The sequence below is a fragment of the Dendropsophus ebraccatus genome, chromosome 2, assembly GCF_027789765.1.
Source record: "Dendropsophus ebraccatus isolate aDenEbr1 chromosome 2, aDenEbr1.pat, whole genome shotgun sequence".
Taxonomy (NCBI): Eukaryota; Metazoa; Chordata; class Amphibia; order Anura; family Hylidae; genus Dendropsophus; species Dendropsophus ebraccatus.
The window spans coordinates 15,434,798-15,460,919 of NC_091455.1; the positions used below are offsets into that span (position 1 = coordinate 15,434,798).

The 26,122-nt window shown below is 43.7% G+C and overlaps 1 protein-coding gene across 4 annotated transcripts in view; it reads left to right on the forward strand.

Annotated features, from left to right (window-relative positions):
• Positions 1-26,122, forward strand: part of ST3GAL1 (ST3 beta-galactoside alpha-2,3-sialyltransferase 1) — a 108,009-nt gene that overhangs the window by 24,619 nt on the left and 57,268 nt on the right. For 2 of the 4 annotated variants that reach the window (XM_069957069.1, XM_069957072.1), the window contains exon 2: positions 9,012-9,071. The gene's annotated coding sequence lies outside the window, so the exon portion shown is untranslated. Of the gene's footprint in view, positions 1-4,224; positions 4,423-8,759; positions 8,927-9,011; positions 9,072-26,122 lie in introns of those variants that run through there. The other 2 variants (XM_069957070.1, XM_069957071.1) reach the window with 2 other exon arrangements.

Sequence of the window (26,122 nt, forward strand, 5' to 3'; positions counted from 1 at the left end):
GCTTCTTGTATTGTGGTATCTGTCTATTATAGTGTGATATTATTTTAAGCACTTTAATATGTATATGTTCTAGTATTTGTGTACTCTATTGTGATATTCGAGCACTTTACTATGATAATTCTGCACTATATTGTGGTATTATTTGTGTGCTATATTCTGTTATTATTTGAGCACTTTATTATATGTTTGCTGTATATTTGTGTACTTTATTTTGATATTCTTTGTTACATGTTTTCTCTATTGCGGCAGTATGTGTTTACTTTATTGTGATTATGTGAATAATCACAGCGTGTATTATGGTGATTCTGTACTATATTGTGATATTATTTGTGTACAGTGTGGCGGTACTTGTGCATTATATTGCAACACTATTAATTGGGCACTGTGTGTTGATATTGGACTATTTTATTCACACAACGTACAGTTATCATTCAAAACAGTTATTTGTGCACTCTTTTGTGGTATTTCTGCTCTGTATTGTAATTGTTAACTGTAGTGTGTTATTTATGCGCCGTATTCTATTACTTGGGCACTGTATGGTAGATTTATTTGTGCACTGTTTGGCATTAGAATCATGCATTTGGGGACTTTTGTGGTGTTTGTATACTGTACTGTGGTATTTGTGTGTTATGACTATTGGCCACTGTACAGTACACTTATCTTTGCGCAGTATAACAGTATTATTTATGCATGGGGTTGTTATTTCTGCACAGTTTTATAGTAGTATTTCTGTACTGTAATGTAGTATTTGTGTATCATGACTATTGGCCACTGTACAGTACATTTATCTTTGCACTGTATGACAGTATTATTTATGCATGGGGTTGTTATTGTTTGCACTTTTTTATAGTAGTATTTGCACTATGTTATAGTAGTATTTCTGTACTGTAATATAGTATTTGTGTATCATGACTATTGGTCACTGTACAGTACATTTCTGGCTGCGCTGTATGATGGTATTATTATGCGCAGAGTTGTTATTTGTATGGTAATTGTTGACCTGCCCTTGTAGTGATATATGATAGTAAAGTTTTATCACCCATAGAGTGACGTTACATTATGTTGTATTGTTTTACCTTGTCGCTCCTGTCTTATGCTGCTTTTACGCTTCCAGGACATGCACAGGGCATTGAGCTTACTCTGCCTCTTGTTAGAATCCTGAGTCAGCTTCTTCTTGTGAGAAGTCAGCCCACTCCCCGCAGCCCCCAGACCCCTGGATGCTGGATCTATTCCTGGAACTCTCCAGCCACATTGTATCCCTGGTCTCAGATGTGCAGAAGATTTCCAAATTCCTTATATTCTGCGTGGCTGGAGATACGATTAGGTGGCACGTGCCTCCTGACTACTATTACTACAGATATTGCATGGCACATTGTGGTTGTCACTGAGATAAGAGAAGATAGTAACTAACATGTAATCTGTGTTATGTAACATGCAGCCTGGTACTTCCTCTTCTCTGCGGGAACAGAAGTTAGACCACCATGATCATAAAATGATGGCATATACCGAAGAAAAAAGTAAGACTAATGGTCCTTTTACACGGAACGATTATCGTTCGTTTTTGCACGATAACGATCACATTTGAGCGATAATCGTTCCGTGTAAACATAGCGAACGATCAAACGACTAGCGAGAAATCGTTCATTTTGATCTTCCAACATGTTCTCAAATCGTCGTTGATCGTTCGCAAAAAAATTCGCAGATCGTTCCGTGTGAACATTCTTTCAACGATTTCACCTATGTGTGAGATAGGCTTAAGCGATTGCAAAACGATCGCATAACGATTTTTCCGTACGATGTATCGTTCTGTCTAAACGCTGATCGTTATAAAAAACACATCGTTCATTCAAAATCGTTAATCGTGCGATCGCTCCGTGGAAAAGTACCATAAGGCTGTCCAGGTAATGCTGGGATTAGTAGTTCTGCAGGAGCCGGCTTCCAGGCATAATGGGAGTTGTAGTTTTGCAGGAGCTGGCTGTTCAGGCATGCTGGGAGTTGTAGTTCTGCAGGAGATAGCTGTCCAGGCATGCTGGGAGTTGTAGTTTTACAGGAGCTGGCTGTTCAGGCATGATAGGAGTTGTAGTTCTGCAGGAGCTGACTGTCCATGTATTCTGGGAGTTGTACTTTGGCAACATCTGGAGAGCGACAGGATGGAGACCACTGTCCTAGAGATATACGATGGCTTTATGAGCCCCATGTGGAGTGTATGGAGCTGCATCTGGAGCTGTAATCTGTGGATCCTTCTGGAATTGTCTTTACTTTTCCAGATTCTGAGAACTCCTCTTCCTTTTGGGATTCTGCTCTCCTTCCTGTGATCGCTGGGGGAATCTGGAGGCTTCATTAGTGTATGTGTGTATATGTGTATATATATATGTATATATATATATATATATATATATATATATATATATATATATTCACACTCCGGACATCTGTGGCATATGATCCTCAGGATATTCCATTAGGCCGGAGTTTTGGCATTGCAGGATATCACCATCATAGTGAATGGCAGCTGATGTAGGTGAATAGAGTCACATGGTCAGCCGCCCCATAGCTGCAAAAAAATTAGCGATTGTCAGATTATAGTTGCGGCGTAACACGACCCATTTACTCTCTATTGCTGCGTTCACACTACGTATATTTCAGTCAGTATTACAACCAAAACCAGGAGTGGATTAAAAACACAGAAAGCATCTGTTCACACAATGTTGAGATTAAGTGGATGGCCGCCATTTAATGGCAAATATTTGCTGTTATTTTAGAACAATGGCTGTTATATTGAAATAATGGCCGTTATTTACTGTTATATGGCGGCCATCCATTCAATTTCACCATTGTGTGAACAGATCCTTTCTGTGTTTTTAATCCACTCCTGGTTTTGGTTGCAATACTGACTGAAATATACTGACTGAAATATACAATATTTGGCAGAGCTGAGTGTAGCAGAGCTGAGCTTATCATATGTGGGTGGATCAAAGCTTCTGGGTCTAGCAGAGTTGAATTTGTCAGCAGAGCATAGCTGGGTAGCCAAGATTAGTTTGATGGAGTAGCAGAGCTGAAATCATTAGGGATATTAAAGGGGTAGTTCACAAAAAAAAACTAAAAAACTTTCTAATCAACAGTTGCCAGAAAGTGCAAGAGATTTGTAATTTACTTTAAAAGGCGTCTAGTACTTATGAGCTGCTGTATGTTTAGCAGGAAGTGGTGTATTCTCTCCAGTCTGACACAGTGCTCTCTGCTGCCACCTCTGTCCATGTCAGGAACTGTCCAGAGCAGCAGCAAATCCCCATAGAAAACCTCTCCTGCTCTGACATGGACAGAGGTGGCAGCAGAGAGCACTGTGTAAGGCGGGAGAGAATACACCACTTCCTGCAGGACATACAGCAGCTGATAAGTACAGGAAGACTTGAGATTGTTTTAATAAGAGAAAATTACAAACCTCTAGCACTTTCCGACACCAGTTGATTTGACAGAAAAAAACTTTTTGGTGAAAACCCCCTTTAAAGCCGCCCATGTTCATAGCAGAGCTAACTTTGCAGAAATGGAAGACTTTAGTAGTTGACCAGTTTGCTGGGGACAGCAGAGTTAGCGTTGTCAGTATAGTTAAAGGGGTTATCCAGCATTAAAAACAGGTCTGCTTTCTTTCAATAACACCATGACTCTTGTCTCCAGGTCAGGTGTGGTTTGTAATTAAGCTCCATTCACTTCAACGGAACTTGGTTACAAAACCTGCACCCAAACTGGAGACAAGAGTGGTGCTGTCTCTGGAAGAAAGTGGCCATGTTTTTCTAAGGCTGGATAACCCCTTTAAGTTTGTCAGTTTCCAAATCTATTTGGTAGTTAGGGGGCAGAGTTTAGCTTTTCTGATATAGCAGAGCTGACTTTGTCCTTTGCCACAACTCCACATATGAGAAGTATATAAGCCGACAAACTCAGCTCTGCTAACTCAGTAGGTCTAGCTGCAGTCCGAAGCAAATCCACAGGTAACACTGTGTGAGATCAGTCGTTATAAACGCGGACAGACTTGGCTCTGCTACATCTGACAGGAGCGTCTGTTTCTTGTGCCATTGTGTACAGTCCTGCAGGGTACAATGTGTCTGCTGTGTGCACATAGATTGTGACATGCCGGGCTGCGATTAGAGGGGGGAGGGAGGGAGGTGGGGGGCACATGACTTCCCTCTCTCGTCCTATTTTAAGTCTTGCTCGGTTGACATCTGACTTGACTTCATCAGCGGACGCGGCTCTGGGAATGGAAGCGTACGCGGCTAATAATGGTGTTTGCTCAGAGAAGTGCCTCCTTGTCGACATTCGTTCCGTGTCCCCTCGTTTCACGCACGCAGCAGCCGCCTCTATTTATAACCCTGCGCTGTGACACTGGAGCCGGAGCGGCGCCCTCGCGTCACGTTCACACTAGAGCAGACGGTACGCAGCTTCTTACCTTACATCTCTCTCTGTACAGCTCTATCTATCCCTGTACAGTTATTCCAAAGAGAGAAAAATCTTGGGAATATCTGGCCGTATAGTTGTCAGGTTATCTGGCCGCACAGTAGCGGGATTATCTGGCCGTACAGTTGTAGGTTTATGTGGCTGTTTAGTCGTAGGGTTATGTGGTTGTTTAGTCGTAGGGTTATGTGGCTTTTTAGTCGTAGGGTTATGTGGCTGTTTAGTCGTAGGGTTATGTGGCTGTTTAGTCGTAGGGTTATGTGGCTGTTTAGTGGTGGGGTTATGTGGTTGTTTAGTCGTAGGGTTACCTGGCCGTATAGTCGTAGGGTTACCTGGCCGTATAGTCGTAGGGTTACCTGGCCGCACAGTCGTGGGGTTGTGCGGCCGCACAGTTGTAGTAGGGTTATTCTGGTTGTGTCGGCTTCAGCCCTCTGGGGATAATTCACAATTTGTAAGTGACCACTATGACCCTGGGTCAAAAATGCTTTTATAACAAAATTACCTCTCCTGCTTCCTCATATACCCGCTCGCTCATCACATCTTCTTACTTACTGCTATATAGCCCTCCTGGGCTACGAGCCACATTGAAATCCATCAAGGCTAATGCCCTGACCCTTGTGCAGCAATTCTTCTTTGGCCTCTCCTGCTTCCCCATAAACCCGCTTGCTCATCATGGCTACTTTTTTCAATGGAAAAAGAATATAAAAGCAGCACTACCTTGTAAAACGTAGTTTGGTGCCAGCAGATTCCCCAACCAGGGGTATGAATGTCCATATACAACGAATAGTCCGCAGCACTCCAAGTTGTGAAACAAAAAGTGGTATTTATTCCAAATATATCATAATATCAAAAATAGTGACATGCAGCAAATAGACGCGACGTTTCGGCAGCCTCTACGCTTGAGAATGGCATACCACTTTTTGTTTCACAACTTGGAGTGCTGCGGACTATTCGTTGTATATACTTTTTTCAATGGAGAGATATCCACGTCTGTCAGATGACCCTTTGGCCATGTTGAGATTCATCTGGGGTAATGCACAGATGCACAGAGGGACTCTAGAAGTGATGATCTTCACCCCTGTGCAAATAGCCTTCAGCTATCAATGATCTTTTCTGCTTCCCCATAAACCCGCTCGCTTAGCCCGCCTATTTATTTCAGTAGGGAGCAGGAAGCCACTGATGTACCGTCATACCCCTTTGGCTGGGCTGGTCTCGGGGCCATGTTGTCATCTGTCTTTGACCTTTGACAACTGGGCTGCCCTCAGGGGCGTAGCTAGGATTCATGGAACTCCATAGCAAAAGGTTTTTAGGGGCCCCTCCTCCCCTATGCACAACACAAAGCACTGCGCATATAATATAATATATATATATATATATATATATATATATATATATATATATATAATATGCTTTACTGCTGATGCACTGATAACCCCTGACCTCTCCACAGAGCTCTGTATATTTTCCTACTTGATTGCGCAGCTGGAGAACAGAGGTCAGAGGTATACAGAGCAGTGAAGGAGAGATCTCCTGTCTTCTGCTTGTCAACCCTTTTTTCTGTTGCAGCATGTTAAGTAAACATTGGGACACTTACACACTGCAGTACATAAGGGCTTAAGCAGTAGGACACCTTACCTTCTCCCCTGGGCCCCCCTCCTGCACGGGTCCCATAGCAACTGCTACTCTGCCTCTATGGTAGCTATGCCACTGGCTTCCCCCATCTGGCCAGGAAGGGTTTTGTAGAATGAGGCCCTGGGCAACAAAGTATTTATGGTGATCCATGAAGAATCCACATTTCTCCAGGGATCTTGATGGGGTCGCCCCCTAGGTTGCTTATTTTTGCAGTATGACCCGTCAAGATGTCTATTGGATGGGGCAATCCTGTGAATGGTGTTTGCACAGTGTACATTATATTAGGCTTTGTTCGCTTGTAGTAATATTTAGCCTGTGATTTTCAAAACTACAACTCCAAGCATGCCCCATTTACAGCAGTAATCTCCAGCCTTCAGCTCTCCAGCTACTACATTGCCCAGCATGTCCTTACATCCTTCGCCTATCAGGGCATGCTGGGTGTTGTAGTTGTGCAGCAGATTGGAGCACACTGGTTCGGAGCTATCCTAATATAGAGTTAAACAACACACACAACTCTGCTGCATCGATATATTGAACCCTACTGATCGCAGCGCCGTCTCTGACGTCTTTCTCTTCATATTTTTATGATTTGCGTCGTGTTCTTGTTGCCAATTTATTGTCATCCAGTCTGGGAATGAATTTACGCCGAGAAAACACGATCCATCAGCCGCGTTTATAGGCAATAGTCATAAATCAGCGGAGCCGTAATGTGTTTGTTTGCAGCCGCCGCTTCCCTCCCTGCGTCATTATAGTCATCGGGTCCTGAAGGGAAGAACAACGAGGCGAGTTCTGCTCTGGGGGAAGGAGCTGTCGCCGCTGCAGGGGATGACGTTTAGGGGCCACAGTCTTGGGGAGAGGAGTATGCTTCAAACATCCATCTTTCTATGAAGCCCCAAAAGTGCTGACCATCCCCCAGTCTACACCCACAAATGTAGATAGTTTCAGTTTCATCCGGGAAAGCTGGGTGACACCCCGTATACAGTCGTCTTATGCTTTCCCATTCTTCTTATATGGATTTGCCATTCAGGACCCTGGAAAAGTTCAGTGACAATCCATATAAGAGGTGACTGTAACAGCTGCCATACTGGTCATCACCCTACGATTCAAAGAAACCAATGTGGTTCCCATTTCAGCTTGCTAAGCTTTCTTAGGATCCTGAATGGCTATTGTCCCTGTATATGAACCATTCTATACCTGATCAAATATAGTATTCAGGAGTCTGGGAAAGCTGAGTGATCAGATGCAACGGATAATGTCAGTCACCCAGCTTTCCCTGATTTCTGAATTGCAAACTACCTAAATTTGCGTGGGGGAAAATATGGAGTTCAGGAGTTTGGGAAAGCTGAGTAATGCAACAGGAGTTGTCATTGAGCTTTCCTAAGATCCTGATTGGCTAATGTGCCCAAACATGAACATTTCTATACCTGAGCTCATATGGCATTCAGGAGTCTGGGAAAGCTGGGTGAATCCCAGTAATAGTCACTGAGCTTCCCTAATATCCTCACTGGCTAATGTGCTGATTCCTATAATCAAACAAATTCGTCAGTCAGGAGTCTGGAAAAGCTGAGTGATTAGATACCCTGGGAATTGTCACTCAGCTTTCTTAGGATCCTGAATGGCTGATGTGCCCAAATGTGAACATCCATATAATCATTTCAGAGAAATGGATGTAACAAATGTGGTTGCCCTTACCAGCTTTTTAGGGTCCTGAATGGCTATTGTGCCTAAATATAAACATTACTCTACCTGAGCAAATATGGAATTCAGGAGTACAGGAAAGCTGAGTGAATCCCCAGTAATTGTGACCGAGCTTCACTAAGATCCTGCAAGACGATTGTGCCGCAATATGAAGATTTTGGCAAATTCTGTGTTCAGGAGTCCGGGAAAGCTGTGTGATGAGATTCCCCAGAAATTGTCACTCAGCTTTCCCAGGGTTATGAATGTTGTGTGTGTGACATTGTTACACAGCGTTGTGGAAATGGCGGATATATTCCTGGATGATTATGAAGTTTCAGGATTCTGGAAAAGACAATAGACCGCAACAATGTTGGTGAATGTTTAATGACCACTAAGCAGGTTGCATCAGTTTCCGGTAAAGCTGGGTGGCAATCAGTATGGCTGCCATGACAGTGTTCTTTGTCTTGTCACTCAGCTTTCTAGGATCCTGAATGGCAAATCTGCGCAATTTTCACACTAAGTGGAGGAGATTTATCAGACATGGTGTAAAGTGAAACTGGCTCAGTTGCCCCTAGCAACCAATCAGATTCCAGCTTTCATTTTCCAAAGAGTCTGTGAGGAATGAGAGGTGGAATCTGATTGGTTGCTAGGGGCAACTGAGCCAGTTTCACTTTACACCATGTTTGATAAATCTCCCCCTTTGTCTAAAACAGGGATGGGGAACCTTTGGCCCTTCAGCCGTTGGCTGTCCAGACATGATGAGAGTTGTAGTTTTGCAACAACTGGAGGACCAAAGGTTTCCTATCCCTGGTCTAAAGGGTCACAAGACATCGGGATTTTATTTTAAGCTGACTGATAACCCCTCAAATAACTATGAATGTCTCTGTGAAGTCACATCTAGGGGTCTGGTTTTTGGGACTATCCTGTGAGCATGGGGGCTGTTAGCTGGTAGGGCCCTAACCTGAGGCGGCTGGATAGGGGCGGAGGCTTTGGTGATATTGTATTATTGTGAATAAAGTTTTTTGAAATGACAACCATGTATCCTAGAAACTGGATCCAGGCCTAGAAACACTGACTAAGAGCAGATGTACTCCCCCTTTAACTATATAACAGTACATGTACTGAAGGGCGAGGAGCATTGACAACCCGATAACACTATGTGAGAGTATCAGAGGCAAGCATAGGGCCTATGGGGGCATGAAGCAGACATTGTATGTATCATAGAGGATCATCCACTAACACCGCTCTCTTCTTCATAGGATACAGCGACATCGCTGAACGCAGCCTTAGTGTAGCCGCACGGACCGCACGACAAAAACGTGAGTACAAATCATTGTTACCATCTCAATGCACCATCAATGGAAAGGACTGCAGAATTGGTTTACTATCACTTTATAATCCAGAAAGACTGATAATCCAGCACTGACATATAATACAGGGTAGAACTGGATCAGTAGATTGTTTTTTATTTTTTATGGTTTTTGCAACTAATTTTTTTCTCCTAAAATTATAACAAAAAGGTATGTGATTGATAAACAGATAGATAGATTGGAGTAGCAGTATGACCTGGCTTCAGGCTCCCTGCACTTCTCTCCCTTCCCTGTCAGTCATTGCTGAGGCCCATCACTACAGTCGCCCCTCCCCTTCCCCCTTATGTAGATTTCCCGTTTTCTCGGTAACATTTGCGCCGTTCACCTCACGCTTTTTTCCTCGGTGCCAGTGATGAATTGGATAATAATTAAAAGCAGTGAAATCGGTGAGTGGAGCTTAGGCCTGAAGAACACATTAGCTGGTTCCTGGGGGATTAGGAGGCGACAAGTCTTTCTATAATTGGCCGCTCAATCCTTTAAGCTGCGCTCCGCATTATCATAGGGAAAATGAAGGTTGTTACACACAAGAAGCAAATCTGCTGCCTAATCCTCCCCAGTCATATTCTACGGAGTCTCAGCTATCCACCATACTTCTCCCGGAAAATCAGCTACATGGAGCGGAACAGCCCAGAGATCCTCCATTTATAGGGGGTGTAGAGAGGAGAAATCGGTGATTGACCCCCATGTTGCGATTTTAGTGCTCATTTCTATAACCCCACCCCCGCTTACAGGGTCCTGCCTAGAATTAACAAGGACTTTGCCGGACTCACTAAGGGACTATTGGCAACAGCCGCAACTTTGTTGGGACAATCCTGTAAACTGGTCTGAAATGGGGTGAGATTTGTAAGCTGGTTTCTGCCCTTTTTATGATTTCAGGCTCCTCAGGGGCGGGGCTTATTAAAGCTTTTAAAATAGTAATTGAAAGGACCAATAGAAGGTGATCTGCCGGTGTTTTGTATACCCTTACAGGAACGGAATACGATGGACAAGGCAGGAGATGTGATTGATCTGAAGCAAATTGTCAGATTTGCAGAATTGCCAATTATTTTTTTAGAATTTCAAATTGAATTTGTTATAACTCTATCAGACTGCCCAGGAAGTGATGTCATTATCTAGTCATCTGTTTCTTGTCTTGGCTCTGGCCCATACACAGTCATAAAATACTCGATGAAACGCGATGACTTTCACTTGTTGATCTTTCTGGGCGTCTTCTCCCATTCTGTGTAATAAGAATCCATAGTGATCTGGAGTTTCCACTCTTTTTCCTATACATGTTTTCCCGGATTTGTAATGAAATGCGTGGACTCCGTCTCATCCTGCACGTCCTCTGTGCACTGTGATAAACCAGGCACCGTCTCTAGTGGACAAAGGCTTTTTAGTCGGGATTCCCGTCATGTAAAATGCAATTATCGTCCTTTTGCTAAATTCCTTCGCTCTCCGGACGCATTTCGCACCTCCCTGTGACTGTTTCCATTAACCTCAAATGACCAAGTAGATCTATTTCTGGCAAAGGGTATGTGAGGAATTCTCTATATACTGCACGGCTGGGACTGAGGCGGGTATATACTAGGTTATACAACAGGAGTTCTGGACTGGCCTTTAAATCTCTGTTATTTATAGGTTGAGCCGAGGCCAAGTGTGACCCTCAGACCCTATCTATCTATCTCCTATCTATCTATCTATCTATCTATCTATCTATCTATCTATCTATCTATCTCCTATCTATCTAACTATCTATCTATCTATCTATCTATCTATCTATCTATCTCCTATCTATCTATCTATCTATCTATCTCCTATCTATCTATCTATCTATCTATCTATCTATCTATCTATCTATCTATCTCCTATCTATCTATCTATCTATCTATCTATCTCCTATCTATCTATCTATCTATCTATCTCCTATCTATCTATCTATCTATCTATCTATCTCCTATCTATCTATCTATGTCATCTATCTCCTATCTATCTATCTATCTATCTATCTCCTATCTATCTATCTATCTATCTATCTATCTATCTCCTATCTATCTATCTATCTATCTATCTATCTATCTATCTATCTATCTCCTATCTATCTATCTCCTATCTATCTCCTATCTATCTCCTATCTATCTCCTATCTATCTCCTATCTATCTCCTATCTATCTATCTATCTATCTCCTATCTATCTAATCTATCTATCTATCTATCTATCTATCTATCTATCTATCTATCTATCTATCTATCTCCTATCTATCTATCTCCTATCTCCTATCTATCTATCTATCCCCTATCTATCTATCTATCTCCTATCTATCTATCTATCTATCTATCTATCTATCTATCTATCTATCAGCTTTCCCTTTATTATAACTTTTATTTACCACTGATTGAGTATTTAGGAGCTCGGTCTCCCTGCTCTGGCAGTGACAATAGCGTGTGATGTCACTGTCTTCCGCTCCCGGTAATAATATTGGCATTTATCTTCCCGGTGATAATATCTGTTTTAATTTCCTGTTTTGATCCATAACAATATTACCACATTATCAGCCAGAGTCCCGAGGAGGAGGAGGGGATGGGGGAGTCTGTGTATTGTTTTCCTGACAATGATCTTTACAGAGTTGGGCTGGGTTCACACTACGTATATTTAAGTCAGTATTGTGGTCCTCATATTGCAACCAAAACCAGGAGTGGATTAAACACAATGTTGAAATTGAGTGGATGGCCGCCATATAACAGTAAATAACGGCCATGATTTCAATATAACAGCCGTTGTTTTAAAATAACAGCAAATATTTGCTATTAAATGGCGGCGATCCACTCAATTTCAACATTGTGTGAACAGATCCTTTCTGTGTTTTTAATCCACTCCTGGTTTTGATTGCAATATGAGGACCACAATACTGACTGAAATATACGTAGTGTGAACCCAGCCTAATATTTCAGTCAGTATTTGGTCAATATTTTGCAACCTCAACCAGGAGTGGATTGAAAACACAGAAAGGATCTGTTCACACAATGTGGAAATTGAGTGGATGGCCGCCATATAACGGTAAAGAACTGCCATTATTTCAATTTAACAGCAAATATTTGGCGTTATATGGCGGCCAGCCACTCAATTTCAACATTGAACAGAGCCTTTCTGTGCTCTCAATCCACTCCTGGTTGAGGTTGCTAAATAATGACTAAATATTGACTGAAATATACTGTGTGTGAACCCAGCCTAAAGGAAATGTTTAGATAGGAGCAGTATTATAGTAGTTATATTCTTGTATATAGGAGCAGTATTATAGTAGTTATATTCCTGTATATAGGAGCAGTATTATAGTAGTTATATTCTTGTATATAGTAGGCAGTATTATAGCAGTTATATTCCTGTATATAGGAGCAGTATTATAGTAGTTATATTCCTGTATATAGGGAGCAGTATTATAGTAGTTATATTCCTGTATATAGTAGGCAGTATTATAGCAGTTATATTCCTGTATATAGGAGCAGTATTATAGTAGTTATATTCCTGTATATAGGAGCAGTATTATAGTAGTTATATTCTTGTATATAGGAGCAGTATTATAGTAGTTATATTCTTGTATATAGGAGCAGTATTATAGTAGTTATGCATTGTAGTACTATGAGGCAGTGTTTGGGGATGACAGTGTATTAGTCACTTATTATTATAGTATCCGTGTGATATATTATTACCCCCAGTGCCCTCTTAAATGTTCCATCTTTCCTGTCCAGCAGATGGTCAGACACTCTCAGCTTCTGGTAGAATGAGCAGTATTGTTATGCGGTGTTATTAATAACCTGCCACTCATTGCCAGAGTTCATTCCTACGTCCCATAAACTGACACAAACAATAATGGTCAATTCTGTGGGAGAAAAATGGTTCCCTGTCACCGGTCCGAGCGTAAAATCCGTAAAATTATATTTTTGCAGGGTTTTATACGCTGTCGCCATCTGTTGTACAGCCCTCGGGGGGATAGCATGGCGGTATAAATAACTACAAATAATGAGACTACTGATTAGTAAAGATAATGTTAAAGGCTATATGCAAACAATCTTGCAGCCTTGTTGCCTCACCATTTTTAAGATCCCTGCTTGCTGTCATTGAACTTGGCCTTATTGTCTATTCCTGCACCAAGAACACCCAACAAACCGCCAATATATTTTTGCTTCACTGACACCAATCGGTATGTGAACATGACCTGACAATTAGCCCTGTCTAAAGTGGAGAACCCCTTTAAGTGGGTTGTAATCTGGCGACATTTTATCACCTGTAATACGCTTCCTTCACACGACCGCATTTTGTGGTCAGCAATCGGGCATCTGCAAGTATGGACTGTATAATCTATGGAGAATATCTGTGACACAGCCCGGAGCCCGGACTGTATAAGAGCAGGTCCTTCTTATTTGCAGTCTGGGCTCCATAGTCGTCAAAGTGTTTTGACCGTGATTGTTAGTGACACTTGGAGCGCCATCCACATGTCGTCCACAATTGCAGACCGCGCGGTTCGCCAATTGAGCGAGGGAGGCCATGTGGGGAGCAAGATCTGTACCCATAGGGGTACCAAATTTGGCAGGAAAATCCTTTGAACCAGACCACAAAAGGGAAGTGAACTTTGCAAACTCCAAAAGTGTATGTTTAGTGACTTTCCCCCAAGAACATATAATGCTGCCAAAACTGCAGAGAAAGTGGCCTTTTTTAAAAAAATTTTTTTGACTAATTAAAGGGGTACTCTGGCGGTTTTTCAAAATCAAATCTTCAGTCTTCCCATACTTATCAGCTGCTGTATGTCCTGTAGGAAGTGGTGTATTGTTTCCAGTCTAAGGGCGGGTTCACACTACGGAATTCTCGCGGACAATGTCCGCGGAATTCCGTCAGCTGTCCGTTGTGTGAACCCGCCCTAACACAGTGCTTTCTGCTGCCACCTCTGTCCATGTCAGAAACTGTCCAGAGCAGGAGAGGTTTTCTATTGGGATTTGCTGCTGTTCTGGACAGTTCCTGACATGGACAGAGGTGGCAGCAGAGAGCACTGTGTCCTGCACGACATACAGCAGCTGATAAGTACTGGAAGACTGGAGATTTGAAAATCTTTATATCTTTTTGACACCTGTTGATTGGTGAATTTATTTATTTTATTTTTCAAGAGTACCCCTCATTGGGGAAGCATGTGGACCCATATAGGTCATAACCAACAGATATAGGCCGTCTTGTCCTGTTACCTGGTCTGACCTAATGTTCACCGCCAACAAATGTATAATGAAATATATAAAAACATACTTTAAATACCTATTTTTTATTTTTTGCCGCCCCGTCTGCCGAGCGGTCGCCCTGACTCCTTGTTTCGCCGTCAACCAATTAATAATTGGAGCAATTTTTCCAGCGATTTGTGTTGTTTTATTGGCTCCCTTTTTCCTGTGGTTTTGTGTTCTCTCGGTGCCGGGTATTTTGGCTCTGAAAGCTTCTCAGGCAGCTGTTCCATTCTCTCAGCCTTTGTACCAAGCCTTGTTCTTCCAGGTATGAGGCGAGCACCGCTGTCTTGTGCTGACAGTTTTTTATCTTGCCGGATCGTACCGCAAACCGTGCAATTAAATCCGGATACAATGGAGGATTTAGCAAAAAAATAAATAAAAAATTAGCAATTGAGTCTTTAGAGCTGAATTCATATTTTATTTTAAAGGCGTATTCACATCTTTTAAGGTTACGTCATGGAAAACTGCAAGTCTAAAAGGGGTTATCCAGGATAACAAATAAATCGGCTTCCTTTCAGAAACAGCGCCTCTCCTGGCCTCAGGTTGGGTGTGGTATTGCAACTCAGTTCCATTGAAGTGAACGGAGCTGAATTGTAATACCACACCCAACCTGAGGACAGGGGTGGCGTTGTGTTTTGTAGAAGACAGCTATGTTTTTAACTTGTACAGAAGTTGCATGGCCTGTAACAAGAGCTATATGGAGCCTGACTCTGAGCTAAGGGTCCATTTACACAGAAAGATTATCTGACAGATTATCTGCCAAAGATTTGAAGGAAAAGCCAGGAATAATTTTGAAAAGAGGAGAAATCTCAGGGTTTTCTTTATGACCTGATCTCTGTTTATAGTCTGTTTCTGGCTTTGGCTTCAAATCTTTGGCAGATAATCGGTCAGATAATCTTTCTGTGTAAATTGACCCTTAGTCATCCCCATAGGGGGAGATTTATCAAACAAGGTGTAAAGTAAAACTGGCTCAGCTGCCCCTAGCAACCAATCAGATTCCACCTTTCATTCCTCACAGACTCTTGGGAAAATGAAAGGTGGAATCTGATTGGTTGCTAGGGGCAACTGGGCCAGTTTCACTTTACACCATGTTTGATGAATCTCCCCCATTTAATGTGTTGAATGGTGGAGATTAGAGCTTAAAGAGGTTATCCAGAAATGAAGCTGCTTTAGTCCCAAAACAGCACCACCCCTGTCCTCAGTTTGTGTTTAGTATTACAACGCAGCCCTATTCACTTTGATGCAACTGGACTGCAATACCACACACAGCCTGACGACAGGGTGGCGCTTTTGTGCAGATAGCAGCTTTGTTTTCTCATCCTGTACAACCCCTTTAAGTTCCCTGCTCTGCAAAAGCATTGATAGGAGTGTCCTCTTATAACGCTCCTGCACTGTAATAAGCCGACAACTTGTGTTAGCGGCCCCTTTAAATTAGTAACAGTTTTAAGTGACGCATGTGACTGTGAGCATTGATCGACCACAAGCCTTGGCACAAACACGCAACCGTTTCCCAAATCAGACTACCGTGCCCCTTGCGTTCATCCCACGGGCGAGCACTTACTTTTCTTTAAAAAAAAAATCCTCTTCTGCGGGATCGCGAGCCAGCGAGCGCCTGGCGCTTCCGTTATCTGCTCTTAACGGCCCCCAGAAATACGTTAAAATGGTATTTACTGCCGAGTGCTCGGCCATTAACGCAACCCAAACCCTCGTGCACGCCCAAATCCCCCCCCCCCCCCCTCCGCGCCATAGCGACTGATTTCTGGAAAGGTCACATTTGATAAAAGCACCTGACGGAAAGAGACGTAAAACATACAAAAGCCATATAAATCCCCATCCATGTGCAGCCCCCCCGCCCGCTCCTTCCTTCCCTCGGTGTGGCAGTCTTCACTGTAGTGGTTGTATTCTATTTATGAAACAGGAAGCTCAGGATGAGCTGCATCTTTAGATCTAGTCTAGCTGTTGTTTATGGAAAGATGACCTAATAAAGTTATTTCGAACACTAGCGCAATAGATGCTCCCACTGCCTGGAATAGCTGTCACTATCAGCCGCTGTCACAAGCAATTTGACTGATGCCAATTGTCAGCGTCGTTCGGGTTTTGTGTGGTAAAATTGATAACCGGGTGCTGGACTGGTGCCGAGCCGCTACCTAAAGCCGCTTTCGCTGGCGGTGGCAACGCCTTTCAAATGTCACCAACTATAAAGAGATTGTGATGCGTCCTGTCCGATAAATGAGAATCTATCCGCCATTGTGCAGAGTGAAAGCGGCAGCCAGGCGCAGATGACATCCCTAATAACAGCGCTGCCCATTATCTGCCAGCCCCAGCTGTGGGCGAAGCTGACCTGCCGTCCGCGGCAAAGAGAAAGGGAGAATTACTGGATTAAAATAACCCAATACAATATAATACAACCCCTCCCCCCCAATCTGGTGATATTATAAATGCCATTGTGATTAACAAAGCCTCCACGTAAGCCGACGGTGACCTGAGCTAAACCTCATCACCCTGCTGTGCTAATGGTCCGGACGCCATGATGGGTATTAACCCCATAGGGGAGCAGCATGTATGGTGGGATACTATAGTAATAAAAGAGAGGAAAAGAGAGTGTGGAGGTTTGGAGGATAGTGGATGGAAGGATTGGAGGATAGTGGATGGAAGGATTGGAGGATAGTGGATGGAAGGATTGGAGGATAGTGGATGGACGGATTGGAGGATAGTTGATGAAAGGATTGGAGGATAGTGGATGGACGGATTGGAGGATAGTGGATGAAAGGATTAAAGGATAGGGGATGGAAGGATTGGAGGATAGTGGATGGAAGGATTGGAGGATAGTGGATGGAAGGATTGGAGGATAGTGGACGGGAGGTTTGGAGGATAGTGGACAGGAGGTTTGGAGGATAGTGGACGGGAGGTTTGTAGGGTAGTGGATAGGAGGTTTGAAGGATAGATGTATTGGAGTAGTTCCCCATCCTGTGGTTTTCCAAGTGTTGCTAAACTTCAACTCCCAGCAGTTTGTAATGTTGGAAAAGGATGGACTTTGGATTTAGAGGATAGAGTGATAGGAGGGAAGATGGAGAAGGGTTGGTGAATGGTTATCAGTATAAATGATAGATGGTTATGATCGGAAGAATAGATGATAGATGGGTAAAGGTTAGGAGAAATGGAAGGGTGAAGATAGAAAAATGGGACAATAGAGGGGGAGGAGGATAGGATATAGAAGACAATAGCGGGGTAGGAGGATAAGATCAATGGATAGGACAATAGATGGTAGTAGGGTAGCACAGAAGCTTAGAAGGCTATTCTAGAGGCATGGGAGGGGGATAGCACAGATGGATAATAGATGGGGAGATGGATAAGAGACAGGAGAGTAGATGGAAGAGTAGGAGATGCCTGGATAGACAATGATTTCAGTAGGTTACTTTGAAACTCTGCGTGCAGTGATATTTTGCTACGATGTATCGGTGCAGGTAAGTAACCCCGGACTCCAGACTGTTCATCTCACAGAGCATTGTCTACTGGACTGGACTGGATACTATTCTAGATAACCCTCAGACTGGAGAAGTATTAGATCTGTATAGGTTTTTTTAGATTCTGCAAATAAGCAGGAACATTCTCATTCACAGAAAGCAAGCAGAGATCTTGAATTAGTGAAGAACTGCGAACAAGTATATTGGGAAGTAACAGAACAGAAGTTTAGTTATGGACGGGGTGTCTAATAAATGACAGCACTCATATCGTGATGGCGGACAGTCTCTATCTGATCTGCTGTGATTCTGTAGGAAGCTATGAGGGGTTCCTTTATTGGGTCGGGCTTAGATACGGTGTAATGTGTCGGGCTCAGATACGGTGTAATCGGTCAGGCTTAGATACGGTATCATGGATCAGCACCGCTCACATTCCAGCTCCTCATTAGTTCCTTCTTATCGTCCTGGACGCAGAATTCCTCAGTGAATTATAATATTAGAGGAAAGTCTAATCCTTCCTGCTCGGTGATCGGGTCACGCTGCTCCGTCTAATGAGATGTGAAATTCAAGGAAGCGCGTGAATTCCTGCGCCAGCGCTCCGCCATCATAGGGGGGTACATTACAGTGCCTGCCGCCATAGGGGGGTACATTACAGTGCTCCGCCACCATAGGGGGTTACATAACAGTGCCTGCCGCCATAGGGGGGTACATTACAGTGATCCGCCACCATAGGGGGTTACATAACAGTGCCTGCCGCCATAGGGGGGTACATTACAGTGCTCCGCCACCATAGGGGGGTACATTACAGTGCTCCGCCACCATAGGGGGGTACATTTACAGTGCCTGCCGCCATAGGGGGGTACATTACAGTGCTCTGCCACCATAGGGGGGTAGATTACAGTGCTCCGCCACCATAGGGGGTACATTACAGTGCCTGCCGCCATAGGGGGGTACATTACAGTGCTCCGCCACCATGGGAGGGTACATTACAGTGCTCCGCCACCATAGGGGGGTACATTACAGTGCTTCACTCATCAACATTTAGGTAACTCATTGTTAAATAAAAACTCCAAAAAGTAGGGATTTAGAGTTGGCAGGTATTGCCCATATAAGTGTGATTTCTTCATCATCTCTGTGGACGTTGAGTAATCGCCCTGTAGTGCCATCTCCTGGCCGCTGGCCGATGTACGCCATGTAATCCTTCCCTGCGGTACACTCGTAAGACGGCGGCGTAAATCAAATTAATTAAGTCTATTCTTCAGGATGTGGTGGGCGGTGGGAATGCTGCGGCGTCATTACTACATCACTATGGGCAGACAATGGCGAGGAACTTTACTAGGACATAACAAGGAATACGTCTCCTTATTGCCAGGGAGATGCGGGGTCCATGATGATTCTGGTCACAAAGAGTCATTCTTCACTTTCCCAGCGTCCTGCCTGTATTGGTTCCTTATGGATTTCAAGATCTCTGCTGTCTGTGAGGGAATCTAATCCAGTGACGGCTTAGGCTATGAGACTATGCTTACACATGGATGGAACGTAGTCACTGTTAGACTATAATGGGTCGGCACCATGGCAGGGTTCCCCCAACTGCAGTACTGAAGGCCCACCAACAGGTCATGTTATAAGCATATCCAATACAAAGAACACCTGTGCTAATACCTGATGCACAGACTATAGTTATATCACCTGTGCTAATACCTGATGCACTGTCTACAGTTATATCACCTGTGACAATACCTGATGCACTGACTATAGTTATCACCTGTGATAATATCTGATGCACTGACTATAGTTATATCACCTTTGATACCTGATGCACTGTGTATAATATCACCTGTAATAATACCTGATGCACTGACTATAGTTATATCACCTGTGATAATACCTGATGCACTGAGTACAGTTGTATCACCTGTAATAATACCTGATGCACTGACTACAGTTATATCACCTGTAATGCCTGATGCATTGACTACAGTTATATCACCTGTAATAACACCTGATACACTGACTATAGTTATATCCCCTGCAATAATACCTGATGCACTGACTACAGTTATGTCACCTGTGACACCAGTGTGCATATGAGTGACATCACTCCTGAGCCACAAGGCCGGGGGGAGGTAGCGGCCTCTTGTGGACAGAGGTATAATGCTGCCTCTGGCCACAAAAGGGTTTGACAGGGTCTTCAGCTGATGGCTCCCAGCCCGGTCCATCACATCACTGCTATTAACTGTATGTGCTCCTGATTAGGAGCAAATACAGTTAAAGGGCCAGCACCAGGTGGTAGTTGCCCGGGTGCTGGAGCCAGCTTGGGCTGCCATGCTATGCATCCGGAATTCTGGACAGATTCCTCAAGTGCATCCTGAGCTGTCCAGAATTCTGGGGTTCTATGGGGCCTCCGTGCCACAATTCCAGGCAATATCCCGAAGGGTATCCATGCCCAATAGAAACCTTGGGGTCCAGAAGTTTACAGAATTTCCTGATAACAAATCACAAATGTGTGAAGGGGTCTAAGGGTGCGTTTACACAGAAAGATTTATCTGACAGATTTTGGAAAACAAAGCCAGGAATGGATTTGAAAAGAGGAGAAATCTCAGTCTTTCCTTTATGACCTGATCGCTGTTTATAGTCTGTTCCTGGTTTTGGCTTGAAAGATCTGTCAGATAAATCTGTCTGTGTAAACCCACCATAAGAGTTTGCTCCAATGACGTCCAATCTTTGTCATCCCTGTTGTGGGGGACGAGCCTGGACTACCGCCGTTACATTAGCAGACATTGTCTACTGGTACATTGTAACAAACCAGAGGATTGCCTGCACTGGATACTTTGTAGCAAACAGTTATTGTTAGATGCAATGGACAGATGGATAATAAAGTGTCCATATCATGCTAATGTGAGCTCACGTGGTTCCTGGGCCGGGACGTATCAGCCAATGGTGTGATTGGATGCTGCCCATGTGCTTTCACCTATAGTGAGGGATTGATAAGGACTCGTGTGTGTGTGTGTGTGTGTGTGTGTGTGTGTGTATATATATATATATATATATATATATATATATATAATATAGATAGATAGATACATTGTAGCAAATCAGAACTGGAGATAGATGTTGCCAATATATTTAGCTTACAGAGGATCTCGATTTTGGCATCTGCTGTGAACATAATGGCAGAGGAGCAGTGAAGACTGACACCGGCGGTGTATTGTAAGCCATTGGGCTCTGTGGGGCGTAGTGGAAAAAGGATCCACATAATGAGAATGGATCATGTCCTGAGATTTTCCTCTCCTCTTCTATTCCTCCCTGTAATCTACCATATAACATCGGGGCCAGGATGGAAATCTACCTGTCTCTCATCAGCTCATTTCGCTCTTGTCCAAACTCCAATTTTTGCCTCATTGTCTGGGGCCCCCTCTGGGCACGGCTCAGGTCTCAGGGTCTCTGAACAGACCTTATTTAGTGCACTTGGCAGCGGGTGGCGGTTGGGAGTGAAGGAGCGGTGTGGATGACTTATCACATTCCTGGATGCCAAGACCTTCCCGCTCAGCTCTGCTGGGAAGACGCCCTCCCCCGGGTTTCCACACAATTTGATTTTCGAAAATTGAAGAGAAATGAAATATATTTCAACAAGGAATTTCCTCAGCGTTGCTGTTCATCCGGTGACGGTCACCGCGACTGTCGGGGGATTTTAAGGTTTCCTTATGACAATTTGGATTTAGTGTTCAGATGGTCACAGTCACAGAGACTGTCGTGGGATTGTATTGTTTCCCTATGAAAAGAATAACAGTAAGGACCTTCTGTAATAGGGCCCTTACCTCTCAGGTCGGTCACTGCGTCCGACACTTGAATTCAACGTTTCCCTATGTAGTTTCTTCTATAATTGATGCCTCTCCGATTCTCTTGGTCAGGCCCGTCATATGATTTCACGGTCATTGCGACTGTCGTATGATTTCAATATTTCCCTATGAACCCTATTACAATAAGGACGCTCCTCAGATTTAGTGTTGAGATGGTCACGGTCACCGCCGCTGTCTTTTGAGTTTAATGTTTCCCAACGTAATGTTGTATAACAAGGACGTTCCTCAGATTTAGTGTTCCGTCGGTCACGGTCACCACGACTGTCACTTGATTTCAATGTTTCTCTATAAAGTTTATTACACAGCGAATGTTCGGACTTAGTGTTCAGTTGGTCATGGTCTCCACATCTGTCTTGTGATTTCAATGGTTCTCAATAAAACGGACTATAATGAGGACATTGCTCTGTGAGTGTTCCAGCGGTCACGATCACCACGACTGTCCTGTGATATTGATGTTCCATTTTCCAATGCATTACAACAAAGACTTTCTCTGTTAGTGTTCCGTAAGTCATGGTCACTGCAAAAGTATGATGGAGATAAACCAAAACACTGCAGAGACACCATCATGTATTTCCCAATGTCAGTAAGCTAGCCAAACAATCTAGCGGGAAGGAACAACCAAGTCAAGGAAGGTCTCTAGTCAAGGAAACCACCCAAGCAAGGTATCCATCCACCGACAGCTGTTTCGGGCTATATACCAACAACCTAAACTAAAATCACGGGTGTAGTAGTCCCCATGACCTTCTACCAGGAAGGAAAAACCAAGCTGAGGAAGGTCTCCAATCAAGGGAACCACCCAAGTAAGGTATCCATCCATAGGCGGCTGTTTCGGGGTATTTGTCCCTCATGAGTGTGGAGCAGGATTCTTACTAGTGGGAGCAAAGCCTAGTAAGTGGATTCAAAAGAATGATGGCTGACATCAGGGAGATCAACCCAATCATGCGGAAACACCATCACTTGTTTCTTAATGTCAGTAAATATAGGAACTGGGAAATCAAATATGCAAATGTACTGAAGAGACACCATGACATTGTCTGTGGATGGAATACCTTGTTTGGGTGGTTTCTTTGACTGGAGACCTTCCCTGGCTTGGTTGTTCCTTCTCGATAAAAGGTCTGGCTAGCTCACTGACATTGAGAAACACGTGATGGTGTCTGCATGGTGTTTTGGTTGATTTCCCTAAGGTCAACTATCATTCTTTTGCATCCACTTACTAGGCTTTGCTCCCACTAGTAAGAATCCTGCTCCACACTGATGAGGGACAAATACCCCGAAACAGCTGCCTATGGATGGATACCTTACTTGGGTGGTTCCCTTGATTGGAGACCTTCCTCAGCTTGGTTTTTCCTTCCTGGTAGAAGGTCATGGGGACTACTACACCCAGGATTTTAGTTTAGGTTGGTGGTTATATTACAATTCTATGAAACTGAACTGCAAAACCCCACACCCAAAGTGATGACAGAAAGGGCCTGTTTCTGAAAAAAAAACTGTCCATGTTTTTGTAAGCCTGAATAACCCCTTTAAAGGAGAAGTGCCATGAAAATAAAAAATGAGAGGAAGGCAGAGGGGTGCGGGAACATAATAAACAAAGTACTTGCCTATCCTCGTACCCTGTAGGGCTGCTCCTTGGTCTTGTTGACAGCCGCCAGCCTCCTGCAGCTCTTTGTATCCATGACGGATGAAATATTTAGGTTAAAGTAACAAAGAGGGGGGATTAGATGAAAAGTAACAGGACAGAGGTTTCACGGAACTAGTAGCTCTACAACTTGGAGACGTCTCCATTCTGAACTGGTTGTAATTTTTTTTTAATCTATAATTTTTGAACATTGGACTAGAATGTTCTGTGGAGATTGACATTTACCCAATGTAAAGTCCTGACTTTTTGTTCTGAGTCTGAGTTTCATATTCTAGGGATTCCGTGACCACAGTAATGAGTTTACATTTTTCAAATGAACTGGTGTGAGAAAGTCATACAAAGTTGTAAATTACTTTTACTTAAAAATTTCAGTATGTATCATCTGCTGTATGTCCTGCAGGAAGTGGTGTATTTTCCCAGTCTGGCATAGTGCTCTCTGCTGCCACCTCTGTCCACGTCAGAAACTGTCTAGAGCAAAAGGGGTCTTCTATAAAGATTTGCTACTGTTCTGGACAGTTCCTGACATTGACAGAGGTGGCAGCAGAGAGCACTGTGTCAGACTGGAGAGAATACACCACTTACTGCAGGACATACAGCAGCTCATAAGTACTGAAAAACTAATGATTTTTAAATAGAGGTAAATTACAAATCTATATAATTTACTGACGCCAGTTCATTTGAAAGAGAAAAATCACCTGGAGTTCCCCTATAATGGGTAGAAGCTAATAAGCCGCTGCCAGGCATCGCTGATGGCAGCTTATCTCTTCTGCTCACTCTGAAACCCATCACCTGCCTGCCGCCAGGGACGCTGCCATGTACATCAAACTCCGCCAGATATCGGCACCTGATGTGGTCGGTGTTCATGTGTACGGGATCCTGTTTGATCCGTTTTCGGTTGCCGTGTTGTCAGATAAAAGGCCGTGAATTAATAAGCTCCGCACATTGACAGCTTTTATAGCGCGGCTCATCATCTTTGGCGCACGTTCTTGGTCAGATATCAGATGGCCACGACTCAAGTACATTCAATTCCAAGAGTAAACTGCCCTTCCAAATTTGATTAGTTTCGGAGCTTCAGAGCCAAGATGTCGCCATGATTAACATGCAGACAGATCTGTGAGTGATGCCTCAGTACGGGACTGGAAGAGACACAGCGGGGGGCGCAGGGTGAGGGGCTTCATTACATAAGGCTGGCGGAGTCACCCTGGGGTCCCGCTGCAGGGATCTGGGCACAAGGTAGTCTAAGTATATACTGCAGCATGGACCGTTCATTGATGTAGCAGAGCTGAGTTTGTCGGATGCAGCAGAGCTGAGTTTGTCGAATGTAGCAGAGCTGAGTTTGTCGGATATTTTGCTGAGCTTGGTTTCTTTGGCACAACTTTTTATGGTCCATAAAGGGCCAAAGGAACCATAGATAGTCCATAGGTACAGACTCTGCTTTATCATAGTGCAAAAGAAAGTTACATAACCAGCTGTGAGTCCGTGCAGCAGCGATGACTGTCATGATGTACTATGGCAGTGGCTTGCTAGTTGTTGCAGAAGTACAACTCCCAGCATGCCCACACAACCATTACATGCCCAGTAAGGCTGTTGTTTATTCACTATGGCATAGATCTCTAACCTGTGGTGCCATAGTTGCTTTTCCCGCAGCTGGGGAGCCATAGGTTTGAGACCGCTGCCATAGAGCATCATGACAAATTCATTGTTGCTGTTTCTAATCGGTGCCAAAGTATGTGGTGGCGGTCTGTGCATGCTGGGAGTTGTAGTTTTGCAACATCTGGAGAGCTACAAGTTGGAGACCGCTGCCATAGTGCATCATAACAAAGTCCTTGCTGCTGAGTCTGTGGTACCATGCTTTTTGTACAAGAGATAGTAATTCGGCTCTGCTACATCTGTTCTAAAGTTGTTTTCCAATACAAGAGCTATATGATGTTCTGAATACAGACTAAAATGAAAAATCTTGCCAGCATTCTTATTGTGATAAGAGCCCATACAGATTAGACGGTTATCCAGGAATACATAACAGCGCCACTCTTGTCTTTAGTTTGTGTGTGGTATTGCACCTCTTTTCCATTGAAGTGAATGGGGATAAGACGTTTTGTTTTTCTCATCCCAGATAACCCTCATCATATCTGCCAAACCCTTCAATTTTAACAGGACGGGATGACTATCTATTGTGTAATAGGGTGTCCTGACTCTCCCCTGATGATGCAGGAAGGATAGGCCATGGTGATTTAAAGAGGTACTCCGGCAAAAATATCTTTCTTTCAGATCAACCGGTGTCAGAAAGTTATACAGATTTGTAATTTACTTCTATTTAAAAATCTCCAGTCTTCCAGTACTTATCAGCTGCTGTATATCCTGCAGGAAGTGGTGTATTCCCTCCATTCTGATACAGTGCTCTCTGCTGCCATCTCTGTCCATGTCAGGAACTGTCCAGAGCAGCAGCAAATCCCCATAGAAAACCTCTCCTGCTCTGGACAGTTCCTGACATGGACAGAGGTGGCAGCAGAGAGCACTGTGTCAGACTGGAGAGAGTACACCACTTCCTGCAGGACATACAGCAGCTGGAAGATTTGAGCTTTAAGAGGTAAATGGCAGTGACAGTCTGTAAAGCACGCTTACCTATAGGATCTGTCTCAGAACCCCAAAAAAGGAGACCCCCCTAAACTCCCGATTGTGCTGTTAGCCAATGATGTAGAACTAGTGTCAGAGTAAAGGGTTAACCCAGAAGTGCAGCGTACGGGACTGTGCCCCTGTGTATTTCTATCATGGTCAGCATATATCCTAATGTCCTCCCAGCAG